Below are 11,255 nucleotides of genomic sequence, written 5' to 3'. Positions count from 1 at the left end.
TGGGACCCAACATTTGTAGGACTCTTTCTGGAGGAAACCCTAGTGAAACATTAAACTCTACTGGAAAGTACCTGCAATGATAATTAGAATCAAAAGAAATTCCTGCAGAGGGATTTAAACGTCTTGCTCCCTCCAGTTTTTCCTTTTAAATCTCTCATTGTAGATCTGAGATGAAAGAATCAAGAGTAAATAATAAGGATTAAGTATTTGCATAATGCATCATTATTATTTAACACAAAATGACCTAGGTGTATATTTGTGATGAAAGCTTTGGAAATGATTTACGATAATTATTTATAAACTCTGTGATGCATAAGGTTAGCAGAGTTTCTCCCTTCCAGGGCTGTTAGGCCATAAGTTTTTTTTTTTCTTCTTAGCAGTAATCTTTGAAATTAGTGGAAATGCACAGTATGATTAGGAACCATTGCTATTTGGGGTGTTTATTATGACAGAGACTCACTCTAGATTGTGTATGGAAGATTTGGTGAGCCTATTTGGGGATTATTCCTGATGAGTGCCACTTAAAAAACACTCTTGATTGCAACAAGTGCATCTGAAGTCAGAAGTGGTCTATCCAGAGTGGATTTTTAAAATACGTACGTTTGTATGCACTGATAGTCTTCTTAAGTCTTTTATTTAGGAAATTAATGTTTAAATGTATAACATTCTACTCAGTGAGAGAATCATGCCAGTGATTAACTGACACTGTCTTTGTAGCAATGATAAAACCTAAGGATGTTGTCCAATTTTTCTTGCCGTTCTAGCATGGTATGACTTTTGGTGAATGACTTTTGAAAGTCATCCAATAAAGATATTTTTCTTATAAATAAATTTTTCATATAAACTTAAAAAAAAAAAGAAGTGCAAAAGATTCACTGGGAGAAACACCTGAAAAGCATAAAGGGGAGAGGGAACAGGAGAGCCTTGGACTGCAATGCAGTCCTGACACCTCTGAAGGGGGGTGGGGGGGAGGAAAGAGGATTGGACAAGAGAATAATAATAATCATAATGATAATAATAATGCAGCTCTGAGAAAGTCTCAGCCAGACTAATGGGGAGCTTCAGGATGAAGACTGCCCATTAGAGGAGCCCCATGTTGTGCAGGAAAGGCTTGGCTCTAGCACTTTATTTTTTTAGATTTTATTTATTTATTCATGAGAGACAGAGAGAGAGAGAGAGAGAGACAGAGACATAGGCAGAGGGAGAAGCAGGCTCCATGCAGGGAGTCTGATGTGGGACTCGATCCCAGGACTTCAGGATCATGCCCTGAGCTGAAGGCAGGCGCTTTAACCACCAAGCCACCCAGGCATCCCAGGCTCTAGCACTTTAGCAGTGCTCCATCACTGATGGAGAGAAGGCCAAGAGGAGCAGGACCATGGTGTAAACACTGTAGTAGATTCCAAAGATGCTACAGCTAGAGGCTGCCTCCCAGCAGGCTCTCTGTGTGGGAAATCTGAGCAGTGCACGCCTATGCCTGCCATACTGGACATGCCTGCTGCTGTGTGAATTCAAAAAATGGGCATAATTTAAGCTCAAACTGAGGCCTGTTTTGCATATTTATGACAAATATTTATTGGACTTCTGAAAGGTAGTACACTCAGTACTAGGAGGGGACATTTATTTAGGCTACATAGCTCTCCTGTGGCTGCTTTTGTGTCTTTATGGACACTACACCCATTCCCTTCACTTTAGGCTGGTCTCTCCAGTGGAATGACTGAGTCTGGGAGGGTTTCAAATAATTGGGTGAGTTTTTATTACCATTATGTTTAACTACAGGCATGTACATTAATACTATGTCAAATTAGTTCAAAAGAGAAAAATCCTTAGGGAGCTCAAGGTGGGTTAGCAATAAAATATCCCTCACCCATAGGTAGCTCAGAGGAGACTTGAGGACTTTCCTCATGCTAATCACTGGATGCTCCAAGGACAAAGAGCCTTTTAGTAGAATTGGCTTGGAAGTTACCAGAGAGACCTTGAAACTGATCTGGCAGCCTGCTGGGTGGCACAAGGGCATGCTCCACCCCCAGGAGCCTGCCAGCCAAGATTCAGGATTCTCTGGAGGGGCAGGCCCAACACCTGTTGCGGCTCCTGGATCAGAGTCAAAATTTAAGAGAGACAAGGGAGTGAAAAGGAAGGAACTGGGAAAAAAAAGAATTTATAGCTAGAAAGATAAGACAGTGGGCTTTTCAGAACCATGCCAAAATTCATCCCAACCTAATCACCTGGCAAGAGATAGTGTCAGTGGTGGAAAGAATGCCAGGCCTGATATCTAAGCTCTGACTCTAACTCCCTGGCTGACCTTTGTTATTCAATGCCCTCTCTGGGCCTGTGCTCCTTAGCTGTAATCTGCAGAACTAGGCCAGACATTCTTTAATGTTCTTCCATTTGAACAGTCTAAGATTTTATCAGCTTCCCTAAATTAATCTTGGAAGAGTCTGCAGAGAGGCATGAAAGGGAGGGGGTGTAAAATGAATTTCCAGAGAACCCAGGAATACTACACACTATACTATACTATATACTATAATATAATATACAACATAACACAATATAACAAGCATTATGATAAGCAGTAGAGTGTAGGAATGGGGATTAGTAACATCTCAAAAGTGGAGCTAAATTAATGATCAAGACATCTAGGGCATTGAAATGTGACTCTGTTCTATCTTTATACAGAGGTGCAGATGATCTGGGAAGGAAAATAGTTCCCCTGTCAGCTGGTTCTAGAAGATATAATATTCGTATACATTCCATCAACACATGAACCCCCAATGTTACCAAAGCCGGGAAGATGGAGCTGTCCCTGTCCTTTACTGAACCCTTCCGTTTTCTCTTATAAAAACAAGCCACTTCTATTTATTTTCCCTTAGATAAGAAACCTGGGAGGGGAAAGCATACCGTGGGATTTCTTTCAGGTCTAATATTTTAGCATTCTAAGAGCAACAGAATTCCATGCTCCCTTCTCATTTATTTCTCCTATTGAGCTAAGCACCACAGTTAAAAACCAAAAATAAAAAAATTGCAGTCAAGGGAATGGCATAATTAGTAGCCAATCAGGAAAAGGCCATAATCCACAGGCCTTCAGATAAAGTACCTTCCAGGCTAGCCCCTCCCAGAGAGGATCAGGTTTTCTCTTGGGGTTTCTTCCTTTTTGAATTAAGCACTACTGAGGGCTCTGGTCCAGAAACACAAACTCTGAACCTAGTCTCTGGAAGATAAACAGGTCTAGGGAGATTGTATGACCTGTAGGGAGAGAGTGCTCTGAATTCCCTGGGAGACCAGGCTAAAGTGAAAGGAAAGGGAGTAGTATCCATGAGGACACAAGAGCAGCCACAGGAGGGCCATGCAGCCTAAATAAATAATGGCCTGTTTGGCAGCAGACCCAATTCTGGGAGATGCCAGGGGCCTACAGGTAGGGAGTCTGCTAACTCACTTTTGTCCTTTAGATCTCAGTGTTAGCATTATTTTCTGCTTCCTGGGAAGCAGGTTGCCACACACAGTTATGCAGGTTGCTTACTGCATATAACTAGGGTGTGCCAATTGTAGCATAGATATGACAGATTTATATATTTCTATTACAATTTTCCAGCAGTTAGCAGTTCAGTATTTTGAGAAATGGCACCTTTTTTTTTTTTTTTTTTTCCTGATTCACAAACAGGTACCATATAGACTGGCAGTGACCCTGCTGTGGAGCTTCTCCTAATTCAGATTGGGTTTAGTGCCACTCTCATCTGCTTCAGAAGGACAGTATGGAAAAAAAAAAAGAGGGACATTACGTTTACATTTACCACACTTTATTCTAGTTGCCTATTTACTAGTCTATATTCACACTGTTTTATCAGCTTCAAGACCTTGCTCTATCTCTTACTTACCATGTGACTTTGAGCAGGTTATTCACCCCAGTATCCCTGATGCAAAACATCCTGTCTACCATGAAGGGTCATTGTAAGAAACAATTTTTTTTTTTAAAGAGAGAGAGAAAGTGCGCTCACAGGCATGGGGGTGGGTAGGGTCAGAGGCAGAGGGAGAGAGAAAATGTTAAGCAGGCTCCAGGCTCAGCACAGAGCCTCATGTGGGGCTCAATCTGACTATCCTGAGATCATGACCTGAACCAAAATCAAGAGTCAGATGCTTAACCGACTGAGCCACCAAAGTCCCCCATGAAAAGCAATTTAAAAGTACCACTTAGTAAATTGTAAAAATACTAGCAGGAGAAGTAAGGGGCTGTTTCAGGGAAGCCGGACCTGTGAGCCCAGGACCAGGAGTAGCCTTTTCTCTGAACACAGTAAGGAGTCACTGCCGACAGAAAACAAAGATTTCTGGGTCAAGCAGTACTTTTTTGATTGCGAGGGAAAGAAACCCAAAAACGTCAAAAGGCAAATTTATTCCCTTATATGACAAGAGGAAAGCTGTAGCTGGGTCTTCAGGACAAATGGAAACAGGTACAAACAATTATGCCACGGGTAATCTGCATTCTTGTTCTCCTCCCCCTTCCATCCACCCTACTCCCCCATTTCCCATCTCCCTTCTTGTCAGCCTTCATTGTGCAGGAAAGGACATGGCTACCAATAGTTTCTGAGTCCATCTCATACTTTTCCTGTCTGAAAAGGGCTTAATTCTCTTAATCCCAATTTGCAAAATCTCCCTTTGCCCAGGCTTGAATGACACATCACCTCTGTACTAAAGGTGAGGGATACTATGATTTCTAGCCCGTAGGCAACCACATGATTGGAGAGGAAGAATCAGCATTCAAGCAGAAGGGAGGCTACTGTTCCAAGATGAAAAGATGGGTGCCAATCAGACAGAACAATGGATATCCACCACAGTTTTCTAAAGATCATTCCCACACTGAGACCTGAAATGTGACCATTTGCAATCACTTAGCTTTGGTTTGGGTTCTGCTCCTCTAGGCTCATTTTTTCATATACCTTCTGTGGGTTCCTTATAACAGCAGAAAAGTGACAAGAGCAGGGAGACAGACAGGCAACTAAGTAAAAATCACAGTTCACTTTCCTTCACAAACATTCAATAAATGATCAGAGGAGTGAGCTACAAATCTAGAAAGCTTAATTTCCCTTTACAGAACTGGTACTACTGACTTCACCTGCTCAACATCAGATCCTAAAATCCCCTGTGCTTTGGCCAGGTTGGAGCTCAGATGACAATGGAATACTATTTAGCTAGTCTGACCACGTTCACTTTCTGTTCTGTGGCATTCCTTTCTTGTCTCCTTTCAAATACAGTTGACCATTAAATGCAGGGGTTAGGGGCAATGACCCTGAGTATAACTGAGTATAACTTTGACTCCCTCAAAACCTAACTACTAAAAGCTACTGTTGACCAGAAGGCTTACTGATAACATAAACAGCTGATTACCACATTTTTAGTGTATGTATTATATAATGTATTCTTACAATAAAGTAAGCTAGTAAGTAAGAAAAAAAATGTTATTTAAAAATCATAAGGAAGAAAAAATACATTTATAATATTGTACTGTATTTATTGGAAAAAATCTGCACATAAATTGGACCCATGCTGTTCAAATCCATGTTGTTCAAGAGTCATCTATAGTTTAACATGTATAGGTTGGAGATGGAGAAATGAGTCTCAGAGAAGGAATATTTCTTACCCAACACCATATACTAAAAGGCATTTAATGGTCATACCAAGATCAGACTCCATGTCAACTGACACTTATTTTTTCCATTATACCACCCTTTGTTTATCTGAACACTTTACAACATGAAATATGAGCTATTCTTTAATCTCACCCTTTTTCCATTCTTTTGTCTCTCTGGGTCACCCATTCAAATGCTTCTTCTAGGGCAGTTTTCCTGTATTGTTGTTCAGTCACCTCTAGGTCCCAGTCAACTGCTGTTGTCTTTTCCTTAGCTGTCAGGAATGAAATTCCAATACCAGAGGGAACCCTTCACACCCCAACTATGCAGTATTCTCTCCACTACTCCTCAACGTGAACCCACCATTTAAGCAAACTAGACTTGTGGCAAATTTTCAGGCATTATCTTGGCTAACTTCTACTTACCTCTCAGATTCCACTGAGATCACTTTATCTGAGGAAGTGAAATCACTTTTCACTCAGGAAGTGAAATATATATATTTTGTCTGGTCTATCTCTTCAGTCTGGATCAGAAGCACCTCCTACAAGCATCCACTGTATCCCAAACTTTTCCCAACAAAATATTCATCACCCTGGACAGTAATTACCTCCTTACTTTGTCTCTAATTCCTCATTCCACTGTAATTTCTATGAAAGCAGAAACCATTCTGGTTTCCCTGTACTATTATTTTCCCTAGGACCCAGCAAAGAGCCTAGCACTTGGCAAATGATGCATAAACATTTACCGAATGAACGGTTAGAACTCTGACTCCATGATTCCTAATTATGTGCACAGTAGTGATCAGATGATAAAAAGATGTGAATACTTTATAGTTGAACACATTATGTATATGTTAAGGACTTATGTTAAAAGAACTCCTTATATCAGTTATCATTATAATAAAAATTTTCTCTGCTTCTCATATGGAAATGCAAAAAAGAATCAGCAGTCCATCCACAAAAGTTTCCAAGATTCTTAAATGTTTAGAAGATACCTGCAATTGCCACAGGCAGGCATCATCACCAGAGTCAAACACTGCCTTTTCGACATTATCCTCACCTCAAGGGCAGGCTGGACTCTCTGTCCCTGGTGTCTTCCTTAGTCTATTTGGTGTCCACATGTTGAATGCTCACTGAGTCAGTCCCTGTTCTAAGTTTATACATGCATTAATTAATTTTTACAACAGCCCTAGGAGGAAGGTTCTGTTTTCATTGCCTTTTCACAATGGGAATACCAAGACACAGGGAGGTTCTGTGACTTGCTCAAAGCTATTGAATGATGGACCTAGGATTCTACCGCTGAGCCACCCAAGCGTCCCCAAACCCAGCTTTTAATCACTATACTGTAAGATTTTCTTTCTACTATCTCTTTGATGACAACCTTCTTACTTAGACTGGCCTCCTCCTATTACCCAAACACAAATTGGATTTTCTAATTCCACGCATCTAAAATATTATTCTATTAAGAATTCAAAGGAGCCTTATAGATTACCTTATCAAATGCTCCTATGTTGTCAATAACAAAGTAGGGACCCCTGGGTGGCTCGGCGGTTTAGTGCCTGCCTTCAGCCCAAGGTGTGATCTTGGAGACCTGGGATTGAGTCCCACATCCGGCTCCCTGCAGAGAGCCTGCTTCTCCCTCTGCCTGTGTCTCTGCCTCTCTCTCTCTCTCTCTCTGTGTGTGTGTGTGTCTCTATGAATAATAAATAAATTTTTAAAAAAAATAACAAAGTAGTACTGTGTCATGGAAAGAATACCAGCATTGGAACAAGGAATACCTAAAGTCAAAACTTGGCTGTTTCAGTAATCTATGGCTGTGTAACAAATCACTTTGTAACATAGCACTTGGAACAGTAACAATTTACTACCTCTCACATTTATGTCCCTCAGCTGGGCAGTTCCTCTGCTGGTTTCACCTGAGCTCACTCATGGGGCTACCTTCAACTGGAGAGTCTGTGGGGCTACAAGGCTTGTCATGACCTCACTTACATGTCTGGCTTTGCTTGAGCGCCTTCCATGTGGCCTCTCAACCTCCAGATGTATGGTGATCTTGGTGACAGGAGCTGAAAATAATTTGTGGCCATATTTAATCTACCTCACTTCCTAGTTGGTTGACCTTGGGCAATTTACTTTTTCTCTCCTGAGATCAGCTTCCTATCTGGGAAACTATGAAAGTAATCCCAATTGTCTCAGGTTCTTTTAAGTATTAAAGGAAATAATGCATGTCAAGTACCTAACAAACTCCTTCTCGTATAATAACTATTTATCCAATGTTAGTTTCCATTGCTCTAAATCATATAGTTACTTGACATTTCTAGGGCCTGGAGTAAACCCTTCTCCCACTCCCTATAATCTCTTTGTAGTCTGCCTAAATCCTATAGTTCAATCAAAATACGATTCTACTCTCATTTTCTTTACAAAAATTTCCAAAATCACTAGCCTTCAATAACTGTCTATATTAGGAAATTCCAAAGTTTTGTGTACAAATGAGCAGTTCTCAACCTTTCCTTCGCATCCCCATAGAAACACTTAGTAAAGTTACATGTGAAAGGACTTATTGTTATACACAATTTATCACTTCTGGCTAGCTGGATATAATTCTACCCTTCACTCCTCAATTTAAGAAAGCATATGGAAATGTGAATATTATCCTTATAATCTGCTTGAATTTATTTTATAAAATCAAAATATTTACAAAATTTGCGTTATTATTAGCAACAAATTACTTGCAATTACTGGTCTAAATCACTCATTTGACACTAAACACATACTCCTTTGTGTTTAAGTCTTTTAAATCTTTTTAAGGATATACCCTGTCTTCCTAACTAGATTTAAAACACTAATAAAATGAAAGACCTTGATGTATATACACACACACATATAAATATATGCATATATGTATTTATCTTGTAGTTCTATCATAGTGCTCTAAACATAACAGAAGGGCAATACATATTTCCCATATACTCCCTGTTGAGATTTATGTCAACAATGAGCATGGAACAGTGGGAAAGAAAACTGTATGGAAGCACTGACTCCAAGTTTATGTGCTAGCCTTACGGTTTTGGACCAAGAAGTTACTACTTATCCCTTGAGCTTCTCTGATATAATGGGAGAAAACACTGGATGAAGAAAATGGGGGCCCTTGGGTACTCAAAACTCATTATCTTAGACCAGTGGGTCTCAAAGAATGTGTGGGGGTCACTTTTTATCAATCTGCACAGGCCTGATCTTTCCCTTCCCTTACTCACTGATATACCCTAGAATGGGAAAGTAAAAGAGAAAGAGATAAATCTGGACTATGTTCTCCTGGTCAGAACTACTACAGCATCAGACTTTGAGTTTATTCAGTGTAGTTAATTCTAACGGCTTTGTGCAGTTGCAGGGAGAAACAATCTTCCTCTATATCTCCATAATTATTCTGATTACTGAGAGTATTTTTATTAAATTGAACCAAGTTGCTGTTTTCTCAAAGTAGATTTCTCATTTCTAGGGGCCTGAAGAAAGAAACAGAGATTCATAGGTATCATACAGTTTACTGTCTAGTCTACTTGAAAACCCACCTAGCCAAATTCCTAACCATATAATCACTTCCTTCAATGCTTTTCTTTCTTATCACAGTCAACTCATAAAAGTCCTTATAATGTTATGAGTTTGCATAATGCCTGGAAGATAACACAATATTTGCTGCTTAACTAATCTCCAGCTGCATAAAGGGCCGTTCTCTCTGTGATAATTCATACTAACAGTTTGTTATGGTTATATTTATATCTACTACAGTAGGAGACACCAGAAGGTGTTTAATAAGTGTTTTTGGATCGACTAGAATGACCTGTACATCTTGGTTATTTTTCAGAGCAGTGGAGAAAACCTGATAATTTAATCCAACTCTGGTTCTTAGCAGCTCAGAGATAAGTCTCTTGTGAAAAAGAAAGAGGATAAAACCTTAGGGAGGTTGTTAGAATTTAGCATTTTTGAGTCACGTGGGAGCCTCTAATTTGCTCACTAAAGAGAGCAACTTGATCTCCAGGGTGTGACAACAACAAAGCTACTGCTAATAAAGAGCCCTTACATTTGTTTAGCCCTTTATAGGTTACAAGATGCTTTCAAATGTCTCATCTCACTTGAGCTCCCAGCAACCCTGTCAAGCAGATTTTATTAACCTTAATTTTACAGAAGCAGAAGCCAAGGTATAGGTGGCTTACATGACATGCCCAAAGTCACACAAATAGGAAATGGCACAGCTAGAACAAGGACTAAGATACTCCTAGTTGAATTAATAATGGTTTTTTCAAGACAGGAAAGAAATTTAATACAAAATAGTTTAAGCAGGAAGTAAACTTTTGGCTTATATAGCTAAAAAGGCATAAAAGATATTATGGCTATCTCTCCTAGATCTGTTCCCTTTTCACTTGTAATCTCCCCTATTTCCTTCCTCATCCAGGCTCCCACTCCAACCCAACTGTGGCACCCATGTGCTTTTGGGGAAACTGACCTGCTCCTGATTCGAAGAGAAAGGTTTATGCTCAGATTTACACTCATCAGTATAATCCCACTTCCTTGCCACAGTTATTAGTTCAAGGATGGGCATGTGACCCTATACAGACTAGTGAGAAGCAAGGAGAGGTTTATTGAGAGTTTCAGAAAAAGCATGTCCTGAATTTTCTGAGCAATTACTTGGAAGCAACTGCCTTGCACCAGATGTTAAGGGAAAGAATACAATTGCCTTTTTACAACTATGTAGAAATCCAGATCCTAGAATGAAGCTGACACTGTGTATGGCAAACAGGGTCTATGATACGTTATTCAACTACTAGATCAACTAATTATGCAGCACAACCTAACTCCATACGTTGCAGATTCATAAGCCATGAGGTACCTTAGTCTACTTCATGGCAAGTAACAGAAAATTCAACTTAGGCTGATCTAGACATGAATGGGCTTCCTGTTACCTGCCTGTTTGCCATGGAGTATACCAAGATAACTGAAGCAATGGGAGGGAGAGTTGAGAAACAAGGGTTTTGGAGATTGGAATTCAGATCTCCATGGCACCAGGACTTTCACTCTTCATCTTGCACTCTCACTCTCTCTCATTCTCTTCTCCTGCAGACATGCCTTTTCCACTATGTGGCAAGTAAATGATCATCTGCCACCTCAGTGGATCAGTGGATGTGCTGACAGGTAAAGATAGGCTTTTCAGATTAAATAACCTGAGGAGAGTTTAATAAATATAAAAAGATATGGGTAGAAATACCACAAAGGATAATGTAGGGCCTCAGAACTAAAAACACTTGATGAAAGGTTACCTCTCTGAAACCTGTAGGGATGAGGGAAGGTAGCAACTACTGGAATCAGAAACCAAAAGAGCTTTGTGGAGAGAATCACCTGACATCAATTATGTCAAAGGATAAATCAGATTGCATTCTAACCTCAATCTCTTCCCTTCCTTCAGTTACCTGCCCGTGTTGCCCACTGACCAACCAGACTGGAAGCAGAAGAGAAGGAAACCTGCGGAGGCTCTCTATATAGGTCAGCCTTCTGAGGCACAGTGGGCTGTAGAAGGGTAGAGGGTAGATTTAGAGGGGCATATGGAAGACATTCAGTACAATGAAGTTAGTAACCTCTGTAGAGCATTTTTTTT

This window comes from Canis aureus, chromosome 23 (assembly GCF_053574225.1).
Source record: "Canis aureus isolate CA01 chromosome 23, VMU_Caureus_v.1.0, whole genome shotgun sequence".
Classification (NCBI taxonomy): Eukaryota; Metazoa; Chordata; class Mammalia; order Carnivora; family Canidae; genus Canis; species Canis aureus.
Note: the sequence above shows the minus strand (reverse complement) of the source record.